The sequence below is a fragment of the Oncorhynchus clarkii genome, unplaced genomic scaffold (assembly GCF_045791955.1).
Source record: "Oncorhynchus clarkii lewisi isolate Uvic-CL-2024 unplaced genomic scaffold, UVic_Ocla_1.0 unplaced_contig_5777_pilon_pilon, whole genome shotgun sequence".
In the NCBI taxonomy this organism is placed as follows: Eukaryota; Metazoa; Chordata; class Actinopteri; order Salmoniformes; family Salmonidae; genus Oncorhynchus; species Oncorhynchus clarkii.
In genome coordinates this window covers 17,154-40,625 of record NW_027259113.1, presented here as the reverse complement: position 1 = coordinate 40,625, position 23,472 = coordinate 17,154, and the positions used below count along the sequence as shown (strand labels likewise).

At 40.7% G+C, this 23,472-nt stretch overlaps 22 non-coding genes across 22 annotated transcripts; all 22 read left to right on the top strand.

Annotated features, from left to right (window-relative positions):
- The first annotated feature begins 84 nt into the window (after positions 1–84).
- On the top strand, positions 85–158 carry trnat-agu (transfer RNA threonine (anticodon AGU)). Its single transcript has one exon. It is a non-coding gene; the product is annotated as a tRNA-Thr (tRNA).
- A 988-nt stretch (positions 159–1,146) lies between these two features.
- trnat-agu (transfer RNA threonine (anticodon AGU)) lies at positions 1,147–1,220 on the top strand. The gene has a single exon. It is a non-coding gene; the product is annotated as a tRNA-Thr (tRNA).
- Positions 1,221–2,208: 988 nt separating this feature from the next.
- Positions 2,209–2,282, top strand: trnat-agu (transfer RNA threonine (anticodon AGU)). The gene has a single exon. It is a non-coding gene; the product is annotated as a tRNA-Thr (tRNA).
- A 988-nt stretch (positions 2,283–3,270) lies between these two features.
- Positions 3,271–3,344, top strand: trnat-agu (transfer RNA threonine (anticodon AGU)). Its single transcript has one exon. It is a non-coding gene; the product is annotated as a tRNA-Thr (tRNA).
- Positions 3,345–4,332: 988 nt separating this feature from the next.
- On the top strand, positions 4,333–4,406 carry trnat-agu (transfer RNA threonine (anticodon AGU)). The gene has a single exon. It is a non-coding gene; the product is annotated as a tRNA-Thr (tRNA).
- A 988-nt stretch (positions 4,407–5,394) lies between these two features.
- Positions 5,395–5,468, top strand: trnat-agu (transfer RNA threonine (anticodon AGU)). Its single transcript has one exon. It is a non-coding gene; the product is annotated as a tRNA-Thr (tRNA).
- Positions 5,469–6,456: 988 nt separating this feature from the next.
- Positions 6,457–6,530, top strand: trnat-agu (transfer RNA threonine (anticodon AGU)). Its single transcript has one exon. It is a non-coding gene; the product is annotated as a tRNA-Thr (tRNA).
- A 988-nt stretch (positions 6,531–7,518) lies between these two features.
- trnat-agu (transfer RNA threonine (anticodon AGU)) lies at positions 7,519–7,592 on the top strand. Its single transcript has one exon. It is a non-coding gene; the product is annotated as a tRNA-Thr (tRNA).
- Positions 7,593–8,580: 988 nt separating this feature from the next.
- On the top strand, positions 8,581–8,654 carry trnat-agu (transfer RNA threonine (anticodon AGU)). Its single transcript has one exon. It is a non-coding gene; the product is annotated as a tRNA-Thr (tRNA).
- Positions 8,655–9,642: 988 nt separating this feature from the next.
- Positions 9,643–9,716, top strand: trnat-agu (transfer RNA threonine (anticodon AGU)). Its single transcript has one exon. It is a non-coding gene; the product is annotated as a tRNA-Thr (tRNA).
- Positions 9,717–10,704: 988 nt separating this feature from the next.
- trnat-agu (transfer RNA threonine (anticodon AGU)) lies at positions 10,705–10,778 on the top strand. Its single transcript has one exon. It is a non-coding gene; the product is annotated as a tRNA-Thr (tRNA).
- Positions 10,779–11,766: 988 nt separating this feature from the next.
- On the top strand, positions 11,767–11,840 carry trnat-agu (transfer RNA threonine (anticodon AGU)). The gene has a single exon. It is a non-coding gene; the product is annotated as a tRNA-Thr (tRNA).
- Positions 11,841–12,828: 988 nt separating this feature from the next.
- trnat-agu (transfer RNA threonine (anticodon AGU)) lies at positions 12,829–12,902 on the top strand. Its single transcript has one exon. It is a non-coding gene; the product is annotated as a tRNA-Thr (tRNA).
- Positions 12,903–13,890: 988 nt separating this feature from the next.
- trnat-agu (transfer RNA threonine (anticodon AGU)) lies at positions 13,891–13,964 on the top strand. The gene has a single exon. It is a non-coding gene; the product is annotated as a tRNA-Thr (tRNA).
- Positions 13,965–14,952: 988 nt separating this feature from the next.
- trnat-agu (transfer RNA threonine (anticodon AGU)) lies at positions 14,953–15,026 on the top strand. Its single transcript has one exon. It is a non-coding gene; the product is annotated as a tRNA-Thr (tRNA).
- Positions 15,027–16,014: 988 nt separating this feature from the next.
- trnat-agu (transfer RNA threonine (anticodon AGU)) lies at positions 16,015–16,088 on the top strand. Its single transcript has one exon. It is a non-coding gene; the product is annotated as a tRNA-Thr (tRNA).
- A 988-nt stretch (positions 16,089–17,076) lies between these two features.
- On the top strand, positions 17,077–17,150 carry trnat-agu (transfer RNA threonine (anticodon AGU)). The gene has a single exon. It is a non-coding gene; the product is annotated as a tRNA-Thr (tRNA).
- A 988-nt stretch (positions 17,151–18,138) lies between these two features.
- On the top strand, positions 18,139–18,212 carry trnat-agu (transfer RNA threonine (anticodon AGU)). The gene has a single exon. It is a non-coding gene; the product is annotated as a tRNA-Thr (tRNA).
- Positions 18,213–19,201: 989 nt separating this feature from the next.
- trnat-agu (transfer RNA threonine (anticodon AGU)) lies at positions 19,202–19,275 on the top strand. The gene has a single exon. It is a non-coding gene; the product is annotated as a tRNA-Thr (tRNA).
- Positions 19,276–20,263: 988 nt separating this feature from the next.
- On the top strand, positions 20,264–20,337 carry trnat-agu (transfer RNA threonine (anticodon AGU)). The gene has a single exon. It is a non-coding gene; the product is annotated as a tRNA-Thr (tRNA).
- Positions 20,338–21,335: 998 nt separating this feature from the next.
- trnat-agu (transfer RNA threonine (anticodon AGU)) lies at positions 21,336–21,409 on the top strand. Its single transcript has one exon. It is a non-coding gene; the product is annotated as a tRNA-Thr (tRNA).
- A 1,001-nt stretch (positions 21,410–22,410) lies between these two features.
- On the top strand, positions 22,411–22,484 carry trnat-agu (transfer RNA threonine (anticodon AGU)). Its single transcript has one exon. It is a non-coding gene; the product is annotated as a tRNA-Thr (tRNA).
- The last annotated feature ends 988 nt before the right edge of the window (positions 22,485–23,472 follow it).

The following is a 23,472-nucleotide window of genomic DNA, read 5'->3' as shown; positions in this document are numbered from 1 at the left end:
AGAGATATGGGTTAAATGAATGAGACATGTTTGATATAAATACGTGTGGCGGTGTTCTTACCTGGAACATACTTGGCATCTACAGGCGCTGTGGCTTAGTTGGTTAAAGCGCCTGTCTAGTAAACAGGAGATCCTGAGTTCGAATCTCAGCAGAGCCTTTTCAAACATTGGTGGAGAGTGTTCTGCTTTTCTCAACCAATGAGTCTTGAGAATTTGGAGTGATGAGAGGAGAAAAGACGTGAGGAGGATGCAATTGAGATATTCCAATTTCACGGAAAAAGGGAACTTTTTCAAAGAATTACAACGTACCAACTATCTCAAGTTCAGCTGGTTCTTCAGTTGATTCATTTCGAGTGCTAAATGAAGAGTTCAGCCAGCTTGTACAGGTCTCTGTCAGAGCATGAGTAGGCTTTACAAGCAATCTTTGGTAGCTCGCTGTGATCGTATAGTGTTTAGTACTCTGCGTTGTGGCCGCAGGAACCCCGGTCTGAATCCGGGTCACGGCAAAGAATTGCCATTTCAAAAGGGTTGTATTTTGAATGAGTTGAAACCTCCTGTGTGAGCTAAGAAACTCAATAACTCTTCCATTTGACAAAGTCCCCATCTCATGGTAGGTTAATTACTTACATTAACTGATTCATCTGCTTTTTCTTAGGTTTTTACCATTTTTAATCTCGAGATCCAACTGAGAAATGTAGTTTCCCCGAAACGACCAAAATGATGAAGAAATCGTGTATGATTCTGAATGTTTACTCATATCTCGCGATATTCCCACTTTGGGTCCCAAACCATAGTTTAAGAATCCATGTCAGAGTATCTTGAGTTTATTCAGTTCGAGACCCAAATGAAAAATGTACTGTCCTCGGATGACCGAAATTAAGAAGAAATAGCTTGTGACTCAAAATGTTTACTGATATCGCGCTGCCCACCTCTCACATACTCAGGCCCACTTTGGGTCCCAAAACATAGCTTAAGAAACCCTGTTGCTAGACAATTGAAGGAGTCCATATCGATTCCAATATTAGTAAATAACATCTGTTTTGTGACGTGATTTTGCAAGACAGAGATATGGGTTAAATGAATGAGACATGTTTGATATAAATACGTGTGGCGGTGTTCTTACCTGGAACATACTTGGCATCTACAGGCGCTGTGGCTTAGTTGGTTAAAGCGCCTGTCTAGTAAACAGGAGATCCTGAGTTCGAATCTCAGCAGAGCCTTTTCAAACATTGGTGGAGAGTGTTCTGCTTTTCTCAACCAATGAGTCTTGAGAATTTGGAGTGATGAGAGGAGAAAAGACGTGAGGAGGATGCAATTGAGATATTCCAATTTCACGGAAAAAGGGAACTTTTTCAAAGAATTACAACGTACCAACTATCTCAAGTTCAGCTGGTTCTTCAGTTGATTCATTTCGAGTGCTAAATGAAGAGTTCAGCCAGCTTGTACAGGTCTCTGTCAGAGCATGAGTAGGCTTTACAAGCAATCTTTGGTAGCTCGCTGTGATCGTATAGTGTTTAGTACTCTGCGTTGTGGCCGCAGGAACCCCGGTCTGAATCCGGGTCACGGCAAAGAATTGCCATTTCAAAAGGGTTGTATTTTGAATGAGTTGAAACCTCCTGTGTGAGCTAAGAAACTCAATAACTCTTCCATTTGACAAAGTCCCCATCTCATGGTAGGTTAATTACTTACATTAACTGATTCATCTGCTTTTTCTTAGGTTTTTACCATTTTTAATCTCGAGATCCAACTGAGAAATGTAGTTTCCCCGAAACGACCAAAATGATGAAGAAATCGTGTATGATTCTGAATGTTTACTCATATCTCGCGATATTCCCACTTTGGGTCCCAAACCATAGTTTAAGAATCCATGTCAGAGTATCTTGAGTTTATTCAGTTCGAGACCCAAATGAAAAATGTACTGTCCTCGGATGACCGAAATTAAGAAGAAATAGCTTGTGACTCAAAATGTTTACTGATATCGCGCTGCCCACCTCTCACATACTCAGGCCCACTTTGGGTCCCAAAACATAGCTTAAGAAACCCTGTTGCTAGACAATTGAAGGAGTCCATATCGATTCCAATATTAGTAAATAACATCTGTTTTGTGACGTGATTTTGCAAGACAGAGATATGGGTTAAATGAATGAGACATGTTTGATATAAATACGTGTGGCGGTGTTCTTACCTGGAACATACTTGGCATCTACAGGCGCTGTGGCTTAGTTGGTTAAAGCGCCTGTCTAGTAAACAGGAGATCCTGAGTTCGAATCTCAGCAGAGCCTTTTCAAACATTGGTGGAGAGTGTTCTGCTTTTCTCAACCAATGAGTCTTGAGAATTTGGAGTGATGAGAGGAGAAAAGACGTGAGGAGGATGCAATTGAGATATTCCAATTTCACGGAAAAAGGGAACTTTTTCAAAGAATTACAACGTACCAACTATCTCAAGTTCAGCTGGTTCTTCAGTTGATTCATTTCGAGTGCTAAATGAAGAGTTCAGCCAGCTTGTACAGGTCTCTGTCAGAGCATGAGTAGGCTTTACAAGCAATCTTTGGTAGCTCGCTGTGATCGTATAGTGTTTAGTACTCTGCGTTGTGGCCGCAGGAACCCCGGTCTGAATCCGGGTCACGGCAAAGAATTGCCATTTCAAAAGGGTTGTATTTTGAATGAGTTGAAACCTCCTGTGTGAGCTAAGAAACTCAATAACTCTTCCATTTGACAAAGTCCCCATCTCATGGTAGGTTAATTACTTACATTAACTGATTCATCTGCTTTTTCTTAGGTTTTTACCATTTTTAATCTCGAGATCCAACTGAGAAATGTAGTTTCCCCGAAACGACCAAAATGATGAAGAAATCGTGTATGATTCTGAATGTTTACTCATATCTCGCGATATTCCCACTTTGGGTCCCAAACCATAGTTTAAGAATCCATGTCAGAGTATCTTGAGTTTATTCAGTTCGAGACCCAAATGAAAAATGTACTGTCCTCGGATGACCGAAATTAAGAAGAAATAGCTTGTGACTCAAAATGTTTACTGATATCGCGCTGCCCACCTCTCACATACTCAGGCCCACTTTGGGTCCCAAAACATAGCTTAAGAAACCCTGTTGCTAGACAATTGAAGGAGTCCATATCGATTCCAATATTAGTAAATAACATCTGTTTTGTGACGTGATTTTGCAAGACAGAGATATGGGTTAAATGAATGAGACATGTTTGATATAAATACGTGTGGCGGTGTTCTTACCTGGAACATACTTGGCATCTACAGGCGCTGTGGCTTAGTTGGTTAAAGCGCCTGTCTAGTAAACAGGAGATCCTGAGTTCGAATCTCAGCAGAGCCTTTTCAAACATTGGTGGAGAGTGTTCTGCTTTTCTCAACCAATGAGTCTTGAGAATTTGGAGTGATGAGAGGAGAAAAGACGTGAGGAGGATGCAATTGAGATATTCCAATTTCACGGAAAAAGGGAACTTTTTCAAAGAATTACAACGTACCAACTATCTCAAGTTCAGCTGGTTCTTCAGTTGATTCATTTCGAGTGCTAAATGAAGAGTTCAGCCAGCTTGTACAGGTCTCTGTCAGAGCATGAGTAGGCTTTACAAGCAATCTTTGGTAGCTCGCTGTGATCGTATAGTGTTTAGTACTCTGCGTTGTGGCCGCAGGAACCCCGGTCTGAATCCGGGTCACGGCAAAGAATTGCCATTTCAAAAGGGTTGTATTTTGAATGAGTTGAAACCTCCTGTGTGAGCTAAGAAACTCAATAACTCTTCCATTTGACAAAGTCCCCATCTCATGGTAGGTTAATTACTTACATTAACTGATTCATCTGCTTTTTCTTAGGTTTTTACCATTTTTAATCTCGAGATCCAACTGAGAAATGTAGTTTCCCCGAAACGACCAAAATGATGAAGAAATCGTGTATGATTCTGAATGTTTACTCATATCTCGCGATATTCCCACTTTGGGTCCCAAACCATAGTTTAAGAATCCATGTCAGAGTATCTTGAGTTTATTCAGTTCGAGACCCAAATGAAAAATGTACTGTCCTCGGATGACCGAAATTAAGAAGAAATAGCTTGTGACTCAAAATGTTTACTGATATCGCGCTGCCCACCTCTCACATACTCAGGCCCACTTTGGGTCCCAAAACATAGCTTAAGAAACCCTGTTGCTAGACAATTGAAGGAGTCCATATCGATTCCAATATTAGTAAATAACATCTGTTTTGTGACGTGATTTTGCAAGACAGAGATATGGGTTAAATGAATGAGACATGTTTGATATAAATACGTGTGGCGGTGTTCTTACCTGGAACATACTTGGCATCTACAGGCGCTGTGGCTTAGTTGGTTAAAGCGCCTGTCTAGTAAACAGGAGATCCTGAGTTCGAATCTCAGCAGAGCCTTTTCAAACATTGGTGGAGAGTGTTCTGCTTTTCTCAACCAATGAGTCTTGAGAATTTGGAGTGATGAGAGGAGAAAAGACGTGAGGAGGATGCAATTGAGATATTCCAATTTCACGGAAAAAGGGAACTTTTTCAAAGAATTACAACGTACCAACTATCTCAAGTTCAGCTGGTTCTTCAGTTGATTCATTTCGAGTGCTAAATGAAGAGTTCAGCCAGCTTGTACAGGTCTCTGTCAGAGCATGAGTAGGCTTTACAAGCAATCTTTGGTAGCTCGCTGTGATCGTATAGTGTTTAGTACTCTGCGTTGTGGCCGCAGGAACCCCGGTCTGAATCCGGGTCACGGCAAAGAATTGCCATTTCAAAAGGGTTGTATTTTGAATGAGTTGAAACCTCCTGTGTGAGCTAAGAAACTCAATAACTCTTCCATTTGACAAAGTCCCCATCTCATGGTAGGTTAATTACTTACATTAACTGATTCATCTGCTTTTTCTTAGGTTTTTACCATTTTTAATCTCGAGATCCAACTGAGAAATGTAGTTTCCCCGAAACGACCAAAATGATGAAGAAATCGTGTATGATTCTGAATGTTTACTCATATCTCGCGATATTCCCACTTTGGGTCCCAAACCATAGTTTAAGAATCCATGTCAGAGTATCTTGAGTTTATTCAGTTCGAGACCCAAATGAAAAATGTACTGTCCTCGGATGACCGAAATTAAGAAGAAATAGCTTGTGACTCAAAATGTTTACTGATATCGCGCTGCCCACCTCTCACATACTCAGGCCCACTTTGGGTCCCAAAACATAGCTTAAGAAACCCTGTTGCTAGACAATTGAAGGAGTCCATATCGATTCCAATATTAGTAAATAACATCTGTTTTGTGACGTGATTTTGCAAGACAGAGATATGGGTTAAATGAATGAGACATGTTTGATATAAATACGTGTGGCGGTGTTCTTACCTGGAACATACTTGGCATCTACAGGCGCTGTGGCTTAGTTGGTTAAAGCGCCTGTCTAGTAAACAGGAGATCCTGAGTTCGAATCTCAGCAGAGCCTTTTCAAACATTGGTGGAGAGTGTTCTGCTTTTCTCAACCAATGAGTCTTGAGAATTTGGAGTGATGAGAGGAGAAAAGACGTGAGGAGGATGCAATTGAGATATTCCAATTTCACGGAAAAAGGGAACTTTTTCAAAGAATTACAACGTACCAACTATCTCAAGTTCAGCTGGTTCTTCAGTTGATTCATTTCGAGTGCTAAATGAAGAGTTCAGCCAGCTTGTACAGGTCTCTGTCAGAGCATGAGTAGGCTTTACAAGCAATCTTTGGTAGCTCGCTGTGATCGTATAGTGTTTAGTACTCTGCGTTGTGGCCGCAGGAACCCCGGTCTGAATCCGGGTCACGGCAAAGAATTGCCATTTCAAAAGGGTTGTATTTTGAATGAGTTGAAACCTCCTGTGTGAGCTAAGAAACTCAATAACTCTTCCATTTGACAAAGTCCCCATCTCATGGTAGGTTAATTACTTACATTAACTGATTCATCTGCTTTTTCTTAGGTTTTTACCATTTTTAATCTCGAGATCCAACTGAGAAATGTAGTTTCCCCGAAACGACCAAAATGATGAAGAAATCGTGTATGATTCTGAATGTTTACTCATATCTCGCGATATTCCCACTTTGGGTCCCAAACCATAGTTTAAGAATCCATGTCAGAGTATCTTGAGTTTATTCAGTTCGAGACCCAAATGAAAAATGTACTGTCCTCGGATGACCGAAATTAAGAAGAAATAGCTTGTGACTCAAAATGTTTACTGATATCGCGCTGCCCACCTCTCACATACTCAGGCCCACTTTGGGTCCCAAAACATAGCTTAAGAAACCCTGTTGCTAGACAATTGAAGGAGTCCATATCGATTCCAATATTAGTAAATAACATCTGTTTTGTGACGTGATTTTGCAAGACAGAGATATGGGTTAAATGAATGAGACATGTTTGATATAAATACGTGTGGCGGTGTTCTTACCTGGAACATACTTGGCATCTACAGGCGCTGTGGCTTAGTTGGTTAAAGCGCCTGTCTAGTAAACAGGAGATCCTGAGTTCGAATCTCAGCAGAGCCTTTTCAAACATTGGTGGAGAGTGTTCTGCTTTTCTCAACCAATGAGTCTTGAGAATTTGGAGTGATGAGAGGAGAAAAGACGTGAGGAGGATGCAATTGAGATATTCCAATTTCACGGAAAAAGGGAACTTTTTCAAAGAATTACAACGTACCAACTATCTCAAGTTCAGCTGGTTCTTCAGTTGATTCATTTCGAGTGCTAAATGAAGAGTTCAGCCAGCTTGTACAGGTCTCTGTCAGAGCATGAGTAGGCTTTACAAGCAATCTTTGGTAGCTCGCTGTGATCGTATAGTGTTTAGTACTCTGCGTTGTGGCCGCAGGAACCCCGGTCTGAATCCGGGTCACGGCAAAGAATTGCCATTTCAAAAGGGTTGTATTTTGAATGAGTTGAAACCTCCTGTGTGAGCTAAGAAACTCAATAACTCTTCCATTTGACAAAGTCCCCATCTCATGGTAGGTTAATTACTTACATTAACTGATTCATCTGCTTTTTCTTAGGTTTTTACCATTTTTAATCTCGAGATCCAACTGAGAAATGTAGTTTCCCCGAAACGACCAAAATGATGAAGAAATCGTGTATGATTCTGAATGTTTACTCATATCTCGCGATATTCCCACTTTGGGTCCCAAACCATAGTTTAAGAATCCATGTCAGAGTATCTTGAGTTTATTCAGTTCGAGACCCAAATGAAAAATGTACTGTCCTCGGATGACCGAAATTAAGAAGAAATAGCTTGTGACTCAAAATGTTTACTGATATCGCGCTGCCCACCTCTCACATACTCAGGCCCACTTTGGGTCCCAAAACATAGCTTAAGAAACCCTGTTGCTAGACAATTGAAGGAGTCCATATCGATTCCAATATTAGTAAATAACATCTGTTTTGTGACGTGATTTTGCAAGACAGAGATATGGGTTAAATGAATGAGACATGTTTGATATAAATACGTGTGGCGGTGTTCTTACCTGGAACATACTTGGCATCTACAGGCGCTGTGGCTTAGTTGGTTAAAGCGCCTGTCTAGTAAACAGGAGATCCTGAGTTCGAATCTCAGCAGAGCCTTTTCAAACATTGGTGGAGAGTGTTCTGCTTTTCTCAACCAATGAGTCTTGAGAATTTGGAGTGATGAGAGGAGAAAAGACGTGAGGAGGATGCAATTGAGATATTCCAATTTCACGGAAAAAGGGAACTTTTTCAAAGAATTACAACGTACCAACTATCTCAAGTTCAGCTGGTTCTTCAGTTGATTCATTTCGAGTGCTAAATGAAGAGTTCAGCCAGCTTGTACAGGTCTCTGTCAGAGCATGAGTAGGCTTTACAAGCAATCTTTGGTAGCTCGCTGTGATCGTATAGTGTTTAGTACTCTGCGTTGTGGCCGCAGGAACCCCGGTCTGAATCCGGGTCACGGCAAAGAATTGCCATTTCAAAAGGGTTGTATTTTGAATGAGTTGAAACCTCCTGTGTGAGCTAAGAAACTCAATAACTCTTCCATTTGACAAAGTCCCCATCTCATGGTAGGTTAATTACTTACATTAACTGATTCATCTGCTTTTTCTTAGGTTTTTACCATTTTTAATCTCGAGATCCAACTGAGAAATGTAGTTTCCCCGAAACGACCAAAATGATGAAGAAATCGTGTATGATTCTGAATGTTTACTCATATCTCGCGATATTCCCACTTTGGGTCCCAAACCATAGTTTAAGAATCCATGTCAGAGTATCTTGAGTTTATTCAGTTCGAGACCCAAATGAAAAATGTACTGTCCTCGGATGACCGAAATTAAGAAGAAATAGCTTGTGACTCAAAATGTTTACTGATATCGCGCTGCCCACCTCTCACATACTCAGGCCCACTTTGGGTCCCAAAACATAGCTTAAGAAACCCTGTTGCTAGACAATTGAAGGAGTCCATATCGATTCCAATATTAGTAAATAACATCTGTTTTGTGACGTGATTTTGCAAGACAGAGATATGGGTTAAATGAATGAGACATGTTTGATATAAATACGTGTGGCGGTGTTCTTACCTGGAACATACTTGGCATCTACAGGCGCTGTGGCTTAGTTGGTTAAAGCGCCTGTCTAGTAAACAGGAGATCCTGAGTTCGAATCTCAGCAGAGCCTTTTCAAACATTGGTGGAGAGTGTTCTGCTTTTCTCAACCAATGAGTCTTGAGAATTTGGAGTGATGAGAGGAGAAAAGACGTGAGGAGGATGCAATTGAGATATTCCAATTTCACGGAAAAAGGGAACTTTTTCAAAGAATTACAACGTACCAACTATCTCAAGTTCAGCTGGTTCTTCAGTTGATTCATTTCGAGTGCTAAATGAAGAGTTCAGCCAGCTTGTACAGGTCTCTGTCAGAGCATGAGTAGGCTTTACAAGCAATCTTTGGTAGCTCGCTGTGATCGTATAGTGTTTAGTACTCTGCGTTGTGGCCGCAGGAACCCCGGTCTGAATCCGGGTCACGGCAAAGAATTGCCATTTCAAAAGGGTTGTATTTTGAATGAGTTGAAACCTCCTGTGTGAGCTAAGAAACTCAATAACTCTTCCATTTGACAAAGTCCCCATCTCATGGTAGGTTAATTACTTACATTAACTGATTCATCTGCTTTTTCTTAGGTTTTTACCATTTTTAATCTCGAGATCCAACTGAGAAATGTAGTTTCCCCGAAACGACCAAAATGATGAAGAAATCGTGTATGATTCTGAATGTTTACTCATATCTCGCGATATTCCCACTTTGGGTCCCAAACCATAGTTTAAGAATCCATGTCAGAGTATCTTGAGTTTATTCAGTTCGAGACCCAAATGAAAAATGTACTGTCCTCGGATGACCGAAATTAAGAAGAAATAGCTTGTGACTCAAAATGTTTACTGATATCGCGCTGCCCACCTCTCACATACTCAGGCCCACTTTGGGTCCCAAAACATAGCTTAAGAAACCCTGTTGCTAGACAATTGAAGGAGTCCATATCGATTCCAATATTAGTAAATAACATCTGTTTTGTGACGTGATTTTGCAAGACAGAGATATGGGTTAAATGAATGAGACATGTTTGATATAAATACGTGTGGCGGTGTTCTTACCTGGAACATACTTGGCATCTACAGGCGCTGTGGCTTAGTTGGTTAAAGCGCCTGTCTAGTAAACAGGAGATCCTGAGTTCGAATCTCAGCAGAGCCTTTTCAAACATTGGTGGAGAGTGTTCTGCTTTTCTCAACCAATGAGTCTTGAGAATTTGGAGTGATGAGAGGAGAAAAGACGTGAGGAGGATGCAATTGAGATATTCCAATTTCACGGAAAAAGGGAACTTTTTCAAAGAATTACAACGTACCAACTATCTCAAGTTCAGCTGGTTCTTCAGTTGATTCATTTCGAGTGCTAAATGAAGAGTTCAGCCAGCTTGTACAGGTCTCTGTCAGAGCATGAGTAGGCTTTACAAGCAATCTTTGGTAGCTCGCTGTGATCGTATAGTGTTTAGTACTCTGCGTTGTGGCCGCAGGAACCCCGGTCTGAATCCGGGTCACGGCAAAGAATTGCCATTTCAAAAGGGTTGTATTTTGAATGAGTTGAAACCTCCTGTGTGAGCTAAGAAACTCAATAACTCTTCCATTTGACAAAGTCCCCATCTCATGGTAGGTTAATTACTTACATTAACTGATTCATCTGCTTTTTCTTAGGTTTTTACCATTTTTAATCTCGAGATCCAACTGAGAAATGTAGTTTCCCCGAAACGACCAAAATGATGAAGAAATCGTGTATGATTCTGAATGTTTACTCATATCTCGCGATATTCCCACTTTGGGTCCCAAACCATAGTTTAAGAATCCATGTCAGAGTATCTTGAGTTTATTCAGTTCGAGACCCAAATGAAAAATGTACTGTCCTCGGATGACCGAAATTAAGAAGAAATAGCTTGTGACTCAAAATGTTTACTGATATCGCGCTGCCCACCTCTCACATACTCAGGCCCACTTTGGGTCCCAAAACATAGCTTAAGAAACCCTGTTGCTAGACAATTGAAGGAGTCCATATCGATTCCAATATTAGTAAATAACATCTGTTTTGTGACGTGATTTTGCAAGACAGAGATATGGGTTAAATGAATGAGACATGTTTGATATAAATACGTGTGGCGGTGTTCTTACCTGGAACATACTTGGCATCTACAGGCGCTGTGGCTTAGTTGGTTAAAGCGCCTGTCTAGTAAACAGGAGATCCTGAGTTCGAATCTCAGCAGAGCCTTTTCAAACATTGGTGGAGAGTGTTCTGCTTTTCTCAACCAATGAGTCTTGAGAATTTGGAGTGATGAGAGGAGAAAAGACGTGAGGAGGATGCAATTGAGATATTCCAATTTCACGGAAAAAGGGAACTTTTTCAAAGAATTACAACGTACCAACTATCTCAAGTTCAGCTGGTTCTTCAGTTGATTCATTTCGAGTGCTAAATGAAGAGTTCAGCCAGCTTGTACAGGTCTCTGTCAGAGCATGAGTAGGCTTTACAAGCAATCTTTGGTAGCTCGCTGTGATCGTATAGTGTTTAGTACTCTGCGTTGTGGCCGCAGGAACCCCGGTCTGAATCCGGGTCACGGCAAAGAATTGCCATTTCAAAAGGGTTGTATTTTGAATGAGTTGAAACCTCCTGTGTGAGCTAAGAAACTCAATAACTCTTCCATTTGACAAAGTCCCCATCTCATGGTAGGTTAATTACTTACATTAACTGATTCATCTGCTTTTTCTTAGGTTTTTACCATTTTTAATCTCGAGATCCAACTGAGAAATGTAGTTTCCCCGAAACGACCAAAATGATGAAGAAATCGTGTATGATTCTGAATGTTTACTCATATCTCGCGATATTCCCACTTTGGGTCCCAAACCATAGTTTAAGAATCCATGTCAGAGTATCTTGAGTTTATTCAGTTCGAGACCCAAATGAAAAATGTACTGTCCTCGGATGACCGAAATTAAGAAGAAATAGCTTGTGACTCAAAATGTTTACTGATATCGCGCTGCCCACCTCTCACATACTCAGGCCCACTTTGGGTCCCAAAACATAGTTTAAGAAACCCTGTTGCTAGACAATTGAAGGAGTCCATATCGATTCCAATATTAGTAAATAACATCTGTTTTGTGACGTGATTTTGCAAGACAGAGATATGGGTTAAATGAATGAGACATGTTTGATATAAATACGTGTGGCGGTGTTCTTACCTGGAACATACTTGGCATCTACAGGCGCTGTGGCTTAGTTGGTTAAAGCGCCTGTCTAGTAAACAGGAGATCCTGAGTTCGAATCTCAGCAGAGCCTTTTCAAACATTGGTGGAGAGTGTTCTGCTTTTCTCAACCAATGAGTCTTGAGAATTTGGAGTGATGAGAGGAGAAAAGACGTGAGGAGGATGCAATTGAGATATTCCAATTTCACGGAAAAAGGGAACTTTTTCAAAGAATTACAACGTACCAACTATCTCAAGTTCAGCTGGTTCTTCAGTTGATTCATTTCGAGTGCTAAATGAAGAGTTCAGCCAGCTTGTACAGGTCTCTGTCAGAGCATGAGTAGGCTTTACAAGCAATCTTTGGTAGCTCGCTGTGATCGTATAGTGTTTAGTACTCTGCGTTGTGGCCGCAGGAACCCCGGTCTGAATCCGGGTCACGGCAAAGAATTGCCATTTCAAAAGGGTTGTATTTTGAATGAGTTGAAACCTCCTGTGTGAGCTAAGAAACTCAATAACTCTTCCATTTGACAAAGTCCCCATCTCATGGTAGGTTAATTACTTACATTAACTGATTCATCTGCTTTTTCTTAGGTTTTTACCATTTTTAATCTCGAGATCCAACTGAGAAATGTAGTTTCCCCGAAACGACCAAAATGATGAAGAAATCGTGTATGATTCTGAATGTTTACTCATATCTCGCGATATTCCCACTTTGGGTCCCAAACCATAGTTTAAGAATCCATGTCAGAGTATCTTGAGTTTATTCAGTTCGAGACCCAAATGAAAAATGTACTGTCCTCGGATGACCGAAATTAAGAAGAAATAGCTTGTGACTCAAAATGTTTACTGATATCGCGCTGCCCACCTCTCACATACTCAGGCCCACTTTGGGTCCCAAAACATAGCTTAAGAAACCCTGTTGCTAGACAATTGAAGGAGTCCATATCGATTCCAATATTAGTAAATAACATCTGTTTTGTGACGTGATTTTGCAAGACAGAGATATGGGTTAAATGAATGAGACATGTTTGATATAAATACGTGTGGCGGTGTTCTTACCTGGAACATACTTGGCATCTACAGGCGCTGTGGCTTAGTTGGTTAAAGCGCCTGTCTAGTAAACAGGAGATCCTGAGTTCGAATCTCAGCAGAGCCTTTTCAAACATTGGTGGAGAGTGTTCTGCTTTTCTCAACCAATGAGTCTTGAGAATTTGGAGTGATGAGAGGAGAAAAGACGTGAGGAGGATGCAATTGAGATATTCCAATTTCACGGAAAAAGGGAACTTTTTCAAAGAATTACAACGTACCAACTATCTCAAGTTCAGCTGGTTCTTCAGTTGATTCATTTCGAGTGCTAAATGAAGAGTTCAGCCAGCTTGTACAGGTCTCTGTCAGAGCATGAGTAGGCTTTACAAGCAATCTTTGGTAGCTCGCTGTGATCGTATAGTGTTTAGTACTCTGCGTTGTGGCCGCAGGAACCCCGGTCTGAATCCGGGTCACGGCAAAGAATTGCCATTTCAAAAGGGTTGTATTTTGAATGAGTTGAAACCTCCTGTGTGAGCTAAGAAACTCAATAACTCTTCCATTTGACAAAGTCCCCATCTCATGGTAGGTTAATTACTTACATTAACTGATTCATCTGCTTTTTCTTAGGTTTTTACCATTTTTAATCTCGAGATCCAACTGAGAAATGTAGTTTCCCCGAAACGACCAAAATGATGAAGAAATCGTGTATGATTCTGAATGTTTACTCATATCTCGCGATATTCCCACTTTGGGTCCCAAACCATAGTTTAAGAATCCATGTCAGAGTATCTTGAGTTTATTCAGTTCGAGACCCAAATGAAAAATGTACTGTCCTCGGATGACCGAAATTAAGAAGAAATAGCTTGTGACTCAAAATGTTTACTGATATCGCGCTGCCCACCTCTCACATACTCAGGCCCACTTTGGGTCCCAAAACATAGTTTAAGAAACCCTGTTGCTAGACAATTGAAGGAGTCCATATCGATTCCAATATTAGTAAATAACATCTGTTTTGTGACGTGATTTTGCAAGACAGAGATATGGGTTAAATGAATGAGACATGTTTGATATAAATACGTGTGGCGGTGTTCTTACCTGGAACATACTTGGCATCTACAGGCGCTGTGGCTTAGTTGGTTAAAGCGCCTGTCTAGTAAACAGGAGATCCTGAGTTCGAATCTCAGCAGAGCCTTTTCAAACATTGGTGGAGAGTGTTCTGCTTTTCTCAACCAATGAGTCTTGAGAATTTGGAGTGATGAGAGGAGAAAAGACGTGAGGAGGATGCAATTGAGATATTCCAATTTCACGGAAAAAGGGAACTTTTTCAAAGAATTACAACGTACCAACTATCTCAAGTTCAGCTGGTTCTTCAGTTGATTCATTTCGAGTGCTAAATGAAGAGTTCAGCCAGCTTGTACAGGTCTCTGTCAGAGCATGAGTAGGCTTTACAAGCAATCTTTGGTAGCTCGCTGTGATCGTATAGTGTTTAGTACTCTGCGTTGTGGCCGCAGGAACCCCGGTCTGAATCCGGGTCACGGCAAAGAATTGCCATTTCAAAAGGGTTGTATTTTGAATGAGTTGAAACCTCCTGTGTGAGCTAAGAAACTCAATAACTCTTCCATTTGACAAAGTCCCCATCTCATGGTAGGTTAATTACTTACATTAACTGATTCATCTGCTTTTTCTTAGGTTTTTACCATTTTTAATCTCGAGATCCAACTGAGAAATGTAGTTTCCCCGAAACGACCAAAATGATGAAGAAATCGTGTATGATTCTGAATGTTTACTCATATCTCGCGATATTCCCACTTTGGGTCCCAAACCATAGTTTAAGAATCCATGTCAGAGTATCTTGAGTTTATTCAGTTCGAGACCCAAATGAAAAATGTACTGTCCTCGGATGACCGAAATTAAGAAGAAATAGCTTGTGACTCAAAATGTTTACTGATATCGCGCTGCCCACCTCTCACATACTCAGGCCCACTTTGGGTCCCAAAACATAGCTTAAGAAACCCTGTTGCTAGACAATTGAAGGAGTCCATATCGATTCCAATATTAGTAAATAACATCTGTTTTGTGACGTGATTTTGCAAGACAGAGATATGGGTTAAATGAATGAGACATGTTTGATATAAATACGTGTGGCGGTGTTCTTACCTGGAACATACTTGGCATCTACAGGCGCTGTGGCTTAGTTGGTTAAAGCGCCTGTCTAGTAAACAGGAGATCCTGAGTTCGAATCTCAGCAGAGCCTTTTCAAACATTGGTGGAGAGTGTTCTGCTTTTCTCAACCAATGAGTCTTGAGAATTTGGAGTGATGAGAGGAGAAAAGACGTGAGGAGGATGCAATTGAGATATTCCAATTTCACGGAAAAAGGGAACTTTTTCAAAGAATTACAACGTACCAACTATCTCAAGTTCAGCTGGTTCTTCAGTTGATTCATTTCGAGTGCTAAATGAAGAGTTCAGCCAGCTTGTACAGGTCTCTGTCAGAGCATGAGTAGGCTTTACAAGCAATCTTTGGTAGCTCGCTGTGATCGTATAGTGTTTAGTACTCTGCGTTGTGGCCGCAGGAACCCCGGTCTGAATCCGGGTCACGGCAAAGAATTGCCATTTCAAAAGGGTTGTATTTTGAATGAGTTGAAACCTCCTGTGTGAGCTAAGAAACTCAATAACTCTTCCATTTGACAAAGTCCCCATCTCATGGTAGGTTAATTACTTACATTAACTGATTCATCTGCTTTTTCTTAGGTTTTTACCATTTTTAATCTCGAGATCCAACTGAGAAATGTAGTTTCCCCGAAACGACCAAAATGATGAAGAAATCGTGTATGATTCTGAATGTTTACTCATATCTCGCGATATTCCCACTTTGGGTCCCAAACCATAGTTTAAGAATCCATGTCAGAGTATCTTGAGTTTATTCAGTTCGAGACCCAAATGAAAAATGTACTGTCCTCGGATGACCGAAATTAAGAAGAAATAGCTTGTGACTCAAAATGTTTACTGATATCGCGCTGCCCACCTCTCACATACTCAGGCCCACTTTGGGTCCCAAAACATAGCTTAAGAAACCCTGTTGCTAGACAATTGAAGGAGTCCATATCGATTCCAATATTAGTAAATAACATCTGTTTTGTGACGTGATTTTGCAAGACAGAGATATGGGTTAAATGAATGAGACATGTTTGATATAAATACGTGTGGCGGTGTTCTTACCTGGAACATACTTGGCATCTACAGGCGCTGTGGCTTAGTTGGTTAAAGCGCCTGTCTAGTAAACAGGAGATCCTGAGTTCGAATCTCAGCAGAGCCTTTTCAAACATTGGTGGAGAGTGTTCTGCTTTTCTCAACCAATGAGTCTTGAGAATTTGGAGTGATGAGAGGAGAAAAGACGTGAGGAGGATGCAATTGAGATATTCCAATTTCACGGAAAAAGGGAACTTTTTCAAAGAATTACAACGTACCAACTATCTCAAGTTCAGCTGGTTCTTCAGTTGATTCATTTCGAGTGCTAAATGAAGAGTTCAGCCAGCTTGTACAGGTCTCTGTCAGAGCATGAGTAGGCTTTACAAGCAATCTTTGGTAGCTCGCTGTGATCGTATAGTGTTTAGTACTCTGCGTTGTGGCCGCAGGAACCCCGGTCTGAATCCGGGTCACGGCAAAGAATTGCCATTTCAAAAGGGTTGTATTTTGAATGAGTTGAAACCTCCTGTGTGAGCTAAGAAACTCAATAACTCTTCCATTTGACAAAGTCCCCATCTCATGGTAGGTTAATTACTTACATTAACTGATTCATCTGCTTTTTCTTAGGTTTTTACCATTTTTAATCTCGAGATCCAACTGAGAAATGTAGTTTCCCCGAAACGACCAAAATGATGAAGAAATCGTGTATGATTCTGAATGTTTACTCATATCTCGCGATATTCCCACTTTGGGTCCCAAACCATAGTTTAAGAATCCATGTCAGAGTATCTTGAGTTTATTCAGTTCGAGACCCAAATGAAAAATGTACTGTCCTCGGATGACCGAAATTAAGAAGAAATAGCTTGTGACTCAAAATGTTTACTGATATCGCGCTGCCCACCTCTCACATACTCAGGCCCACTTTGGGTCCCAAAACATAGCTTAAGAAACCCTGTTGCTAGACAATTGAAGGAGTCCATATCGATTCCAATATTAGTAAATAACATCTGTTTTGTGACGTGATTTTGCAAGACAGAGATATGGGTTAAATGAATGAGACATGTTTGATATAAATACGTGTGGCGGTGTTCTTACCTGGAACATACTTGGCATCTACAGGCGCTGTGGCTTAGTTGGTTAAAGCGCCTGTCTAGTAAACAGGAGATCCTGAGTTCGAATCTCAGCAGAGCCTTTTCAAACATTGGTGGAGAGTGTTCTGCTTTTCTCAACCAATGAGTCTTGAGAATTTGGAGTGATGAGAGGAGAAAAGACGTGAGGAGGATGCAATTGAGATATTCCAATTTCACGGAAAAAGGGAACTTTTTCAAAGAATTACAACGTACCAACTATCTCAAGTTCAGCTGGTTCTTCAGTTGATTCATTTCGAGTGCTAAATGAAGAGTTCAGCCAGCTTGTACAGGTCTCTGTCAGAGCATGAGTAGGCTTTACAAGCAATCTTTGGTAGCTCGCTGTGATCGTATAGTGTTTAGTACTCTGCGTTGTGGCCGCAGGAACCCCGGTCTGAATCCGGGTCACGGCAAAGAATTGCCATTTCAAAAGGGTTGTATTTTGAATGAGTTGAAACCTCCTGTGTGAGCTAAGAAACTCAATAACTCTTCCATTTGACAAAGTCCCCATCTCATGGTAGGTTAATTACTTACATTAACTGATTCATCTGCTTTTTCTTAGGTTTTTACCATTTTTAATCTCGAGATCCAACTGAGAAATGTAGTTTCCCCGAAACGACCAAAATGATGAAGAAATCGTGTATGATTCTGAATGTTTACTCATATCTCGCGATATTCCCACTTTGGGTCCCAAACCATAGTTTAAGAATCCATGTCAGAGTATCTTGAGTTTATTCAGTTCGAGACCCAAATGAAAAATGTACTGTCCTCGGATGACCGAAATTAAGAAGAAATAGCTTGTGACTCAAAATGTTTACTGATATCGCGCTGCCCACCTCTCACATACTCAGGCCCACTTTGGGTCCCAAAACATAGCTTAAGAAACCCTGTTGCTAGACAATTGAAGGAGTCCATATCGATTCCAATATTAGTAAATAACATCTGTTTTGTGACGTGATTTTGCAAGACAGAGATATGGGTTAAATGAATGAGACATGTTTGATATAAATACGTGTGGCGGTGTTCTTACCTGGAACATACTTGGCATCTACAGGCGCTGTGGCTTAGTTGGTTAAAGCGCCTGTCTAGTAAACAGGAGATCCTGAGTTCGAATCTCAGCAGAGCCTTTTCAAACATTGGTGGAGAGTGTTCTGCTTTTCTCAACCAATGAGTCTTGAGAATTTGGAGTGATGAGAGGAGAAAAGACGTGAGGAGGATGCAATTGAGATATTCCAATTTCACGGAAAAAGGGAACTTTTTCAAAGAATTACAACGTACCAACTATCTCAAGTTCAGCTGGTTCTTCAGTTGATTCATTTCGAGTGCTAAATGAAGAGTTCAGCCAGCTTGTACAGGTCTCTGTCAGAGCATGAGTAGGCTTTACAAGCAATCTTTGGTAGCTCGCTGTGATCGTATAGTGTTTAGTACTCTGCGTTGTGGCCGCAGGAACCCCGGTCTGAATCCGGGTCACGGCAAAGAATTGCCATTTCAAAAGGGTTGTATTTTGAATGAGTTGAAACCTCCTGTGTGAGCTAAGAAACTCAATAACTCTTCCATTTGACAAAGTCCCCATCTCATGGTAGGTTAATTACTTACATTAACTGATTCATCTGCTTTTTCTTAGGTTTTTACCATTTTTAATCTCGAGATCCAACTGAGAAATGTAGTTTCCCCGAAACGACCAAAATGATGAAGAAATCGTGTATGATTCTGAATGTTTACTCATATCTCGCGATATTCCCACTTTGGGTCCCAAACCATAGTTTAAGAATCCATGTCAGAGTATCTTGAGTTTATTCAGTTCGAGACCCAAATGAAAAATGTACTGTCCTCGGATGACCGAAATTAAGAAGAAATAGCTTGTGACTCAAAATGTTTACTGATATCGCGCTGCCCACCTCTCACATACTCAGGCCCACTTTGGGTCCCAAAACATAGCTTTAAGAAACCCTGTTGCTAGACAATTGAAGGAGTCCATATCGATTCCAATATTAGTAAATAACATCTGTTTTGTGACGTGATTTTGCAAGACAGAGATATGGGTTAAATGAATGAGACATGTTTGATATAAATACGTGTGGCGGTGTTCTTACCTGGAACATACTTGGCATCTACAGGCGCTGTGGCTTAGTTGGTTAAAGCGCCTGTCTAGTAAACAGGAGATCCTGAGTTCGAATCTCAGCAGAGCCTTTTCAAACATTGGTGGAGAGTGTTCTGCTTTTCTCAACCAATGAGTCTTGAGAATTTGGAGTGATGAGAGGAGAAAAGACGTGAGGAGGATGCAATTGAGATATTCCAATTTCACGGAAAAAGGGAACTTTTTCAAAGAATTACAACGTACCAACTATCTCAAGTTCAGCTGGTTCTTCAGTTGATTCATTTCGAGTGCTAAATGAAGAGTTCAGCCAGCTTGTACAGGTCTCTGTCAGAGCATGAGTAGGCTTTACAAGCAATCTTTGGTAGCTCGCTGTGATCGTATAGTGTTTAGTACTCTGCGTTGTGGCCGCAGGAACCCCGGTCTGAATCCGGGTCACGGCAAAGAATTGCCATTTCAAAAGGGTTGTATTTTGAATGAGTTGAAACCTCCTGTGTGAGCTAAGAAACTCAATAACTCTTCCATTTGACAAAGTCCCCATCTCATGGTAGGTTAATTACTTACATTAACTGATTCATCTGCTTTTTCTTAGGTTTTTACCATTTTTAATCTCGAGATCCAACTGAGAAATGTAGTTTCCCCGAAACGACCAAAATGATGAAGAAATCGTGTATGATTCTGAATGTTTACTCATATCTCGCGATATTCCCACTTTGGGTCCCAAACCATAGTTTAAGAATCCATGTCAGAGTATCTTGAGTTTATTCAGTTCGAGACCCAAATGAAAAATGTACTGTCCTCGGATGACCGAAATTAAGAAGAAATAGCTTGTGACTCAAAATGCTTACTGATATCGCGCTGCCCACCTCTCACATACTCAGGCCCACTTTGGGTCCCAAAACATAGCTTAAGAAACCCTGTTGCTAGACAATTGAAGGAGTCCATATCGATTCCAATATTAGTATATAACATCTGTTTTGTGACGTGATTTTGCAAGACAGAGATATGGGTTAAATGAATGAGACATGTTTGATATAAATACGTGTGGCGGTGTTCTTACCTGGAACATACTTGGCATCTACAGGCGCTGTGGCTTAGTTGGTTAAAGCGCCTGTCTAGTAAACAGGAGATCCTGAGTTCGAATCTCAGCAGAGCCTTTTCAAACATGTCATTGAACACATTGTGGAGAGTGTTCTGCTTTTCTCAACCAATGTCTTGAGAATTTGGAGTGATGAGAGGAGAAAATATGTGAGGAGGATGCAATTGAGATATTCCAATTTCACGGAAAAGGGAACTTTTTCAAAGAATTACAACGTACCAACTGTCTCAACTTCAGCTGGTTCTTCAGTTGATTCATTTCGAGTGCTAAATGAAGAGTTCAGCCAGCTTGTACAGGTCTCTGTCAGAGCATGAGTAGGCTTTACAAGCAATCTTTGGTAGCTCGCTGTGATCGTATAGTGTTTAGTACTCTGCGTTGTGGCCGCAGGAACCCCGGTCTGAATCCGGGTCACGGCAAAGAATTGCCATTTCAAAAGGGTTGTATTTTGAATGAGTTGAAACCTCCTGTGTGAGCTAAGAAACTCAATAACTCTTCCATTTGACAAAGTCCCCATCTCATGGTAGGTTAATTACTTACATTAACTGATTCATCTGCTTTTTCTTAGGTTTTTACCATTTTTAATCTCGAGATCCAACTGAGAAATGTAGTTTCCCCGAAACGACCAAAATGATGAAGAAATCGTGTATGATTCTGAATGTTTACTCATATCTCGCGATATTCCCACTTTGGGTCCCAAACCATAGTTTAAGAATCCATGTCAGAGTATCTTGAGTTTATTCAGTTCGAGACCCAAATGAAAAATGTACTGTCCTCGGATGACCGAAATTAAGAAGAAATAGCTTGTGACTCAAAATGCTTACTGATATCGCGCTGCCCACCTCTCACATACTCAGGCCCACTTTGGGTCCCAAAACATAGCTTAAGAAACCCTGTTGCTAGACAATTGAAGGAGTCCATATCGATTCCAATATTAGTATATAACATCTGTTTTGTGACGTGATTTTGCAAGACAGAGATATGGGTTAAATGAATGAGACATGTTTGATATAAATACATGTGGCGGTGTTCTTACCTGGAACATACTTGGCATCTACAGGCGCTGTGGCTTAGTTGGTTAAAGCGCCTGTCTAGTAAACAGGAGATCCTGAGTTCGAATCTCAGCAGAGCCTTTTCAAACATGTCATTGAACACATTGGTGGAGAGTGTTCTGCTTTCTCAACCAATGAGTCTTGAGAATTTGGAGTGATGAGAGGAGAAAAGATGTGAGGAGGATGCAATTGAGATATTCCAATTTCACGGAAAAAGGGAACTTTTTCAAAGAATTACAACGTACCAACTGTCTCAAGTTCAGCTGGTTCTTCAGTTGATTCATTTCGAGTGCTAAATGAAGAGTTCAGCCAGCTTGTACAGGTCTCTGTCAGAGCATGAGTAGGCTTTACAAGCAATCTTTGGTAGCTCGCTGTGATCGTATAGTGTTTAGTACTCTGCGTTGTGGCCGCAGGAACCCCGGTCTGAATCCGGGTCACGGCAAAGAATTGCCATTTCAAAAGGGTTGTATTTTGAATGAGTTGAAACCTCCTGTGTGAGCTAAGAAACTCAATAACTCTTCCATTTGACAAAGTCCCCATCTCATGGTAGGTTAATTACTTACATTAACTGATTCATCTGCTTTTTCTTAGGTTTTTACCATTTTTAATCTCGAGATCCAACTGAGAAATGTAGTTTCCCCGAAACGACCAAAATGATGAAGAAATCGTGTATGATTCTGAATGTTTACTCATATCTCGCGATATTCCCACTTTGGGTCCCAAACCATAGTTTAAGAATCCATGTCAGAGTATCTTGAGTTTATTCAGTTCGAGACCCAAATGAAAAATGTACTGTCCTCGGATGACCGAAATTAAGAAGAAATAGCTTGTGACTCAAAATGCTTACTGATATCGCGCTGCCCACCTCTCACATACTCAGGCCCACTTTGGGTCCCAAAACATAGCTTAAGAAACCCTGTTGCTAGACAATTGAAGGAGTCCATATCGATTCCAATATTAGTATATAACATCTGTTTTGTGACGTGATTTTGCAAGACAGAGATATGGGTTAAATGAATGAGACATGTTTGATATAAATACATGTGGCGGTGTTCTTACCTGGAACATACTTGGCATCTACAGGCGCTGTGGCTTAGTTGGTTAAAGCGCCTGTCTAGTAAACAGGAGATCCTGAGTTCGAATCTCAGCAGAGCCTTTTCAAACATGTCATTGAACACATTGGTGGAGAGTGTTCTGCTTTCTCAACCAATGAGTCTTGAGAATTTGGAGTGATGAGAGGAGAAAAGATGTGAGGAGGATGCAATTGAGATATTCCAATTTCACGGAAAAAGGGAACTTTTTCAAAGAATTACAACGTACCAACTGTCTCAAGTTCAGCTGGTTCTTCAGTTGATTCATTTCGAGTGCTAAATGAAGAGTTCAGCCAGCTTGTACAGGTCTCTGTCAGAGCATGAGTAGGCTTTACAAGCAATCTTTGGTAGCTCGCTGTGATCGTATAGTGTTTAGTACTCTGCGTTGTGGCCGCAGGAACCCCGGTCTGAATCCGGGTCACGGCAAAGAATTGCCATTTCAAAAGGGTTGTATTTTGAATGAGTTGAAACCTCCTGTGTGAGCTAAGAAACTCAATAACTCTTCCATTTGACAAAGTCCCCATCTCATGGTAGGTTAATTACTTACATTAACTGATTCATCTGCTTTTTCTTAGGTTTTTACCATTTTTAATCTCGAGATCCAACTGAGAAATGTAGTTTCCCCGAAACGACCAAAATGATGAAGAAATCGTGTATGATTCTGAATGTTTACTCATATCTCGCGATATTCCCACTTTGGGTCCCAAACCATAGTTTAAGAATCCATGTCAGAGTATCTTGAGTTTATTCAGTTCGAGACCCAAATGAAAAATGTACTGTCCTCGGATGACCGAAATTAAGAAGAAATAGCTTGTGACTCAAAATGCTTACTGATATCGCGCTGCCCACCTCTCACATACTCAGGCCCACTTTGGGTCCCAAAACATAGCTTAAGAAACCCTGTTGCTAGACAATTGAAGGAGTCCATATCGATTCCAATATTAGTATATAACATCTGTTTTGTGACGTGATTTTGCAAGACAGAGATATGGGTTAAATGAATGAGACATGTTTGATATAAATACATGTGGCGGTGTTCTTACCTGGAACATA